This window comes from Octopus bimaculoides, chromosome 25, assembly GCF_001194135.2.
Source record: "Octopus bimaculoides isolate UCB-OBI-ISO-001 chromosome 25, ASM119413v2, whole genome shotgun sequence".
NCBI lineage: Eukaryota > Metazoa > Mollusca > Cephalopoda > Octopoda > Octopodidae > Octopus > Octopus bimaculoides.
Genome location: NC_069005.1, coordinates 26,473,707 through 26,474,489, shown reverse-complemented (window position 1 = coordinate 26,474,489; position 783 = coordinate 26,473,707). Strand labels below are relative to the sequence as shown.

Here is a 783-nt window from a genome sequence, read left to right as displayed (position 1 = left end):
ATGGTAAAAGGGCAAATGGTCTTAAGATGGTAAAAGGGTAAATGGTCTTAAGATGGTAAAAGGGTAAATGGTCTTAAGATGGTAAAAGGGTAAATGGTCTTAAGATGGTAAAAGGGTAAATGGTCTTAAGATGGTAAAAGGGTAAATGGTCTTAAGATGTTTACTGAGGTATCGTCTACACTAAACTGAAAGATAAATAATCGCAGATAGTCATTGGTGGATTATCTTAGACCCGTGGACTAAACAACAACATGTATGTTAAAGGTTAGGGGTTGTGTTGTAGCCCCTAAGCAACAACACCAACAAAGTGGTGGTCCTGTTTGTAGCAACCACAGGACCACCACACATCAGCCAGAGACAGAAGTACTGAATCATCGTCATTTTAACGTCCACTTTTTCCATGCTTGCATGGGTCGGTTGGAGTTTGGGGCAGATTTTCTATGGCTGGATGCCCTTCCTGTCATCAACCCTTGCCTGTTTCCGAGCAATGTAACATTGCAGCCAGACATGTCCCCACAGAATACTGGAAACGACACTAGTTGTATGACAGTGACAAATCATTTACATCTACCATGCAATGTCAAAGCAAGGGGACACAGACACACACTCTTTTACTCGTTTCAGTCATTTGACTGTGGCCATGCTGGAGCACTGCCTTTAGTCAAGCAAATCGACCCCAGGACTTATTCTTTGTAAGCCTAGTACTTATTCTATCGGTCTCTTTTGCCAAACCGCTAAGTTACGGGGACGTAAACACACCAGCATCGGTTGTCAAGCGATGTT

At 42.8% G+C, this 783-nt stretch overlaps 1 protein-coding gene across 1 annotated transcript in view; it reads right to left on the bottom strand.

The window, feature by feature from the left end:
* Nucleotides 1–783, bottom strand: part of LOC106877440 (RNA polymerase-associated protein CTR9 homolog) — a 26,570-nt gene that overhangs the window by 18,488 nt on the left and 7,299 nt on the right. The window lies entirely within an intron of this gene.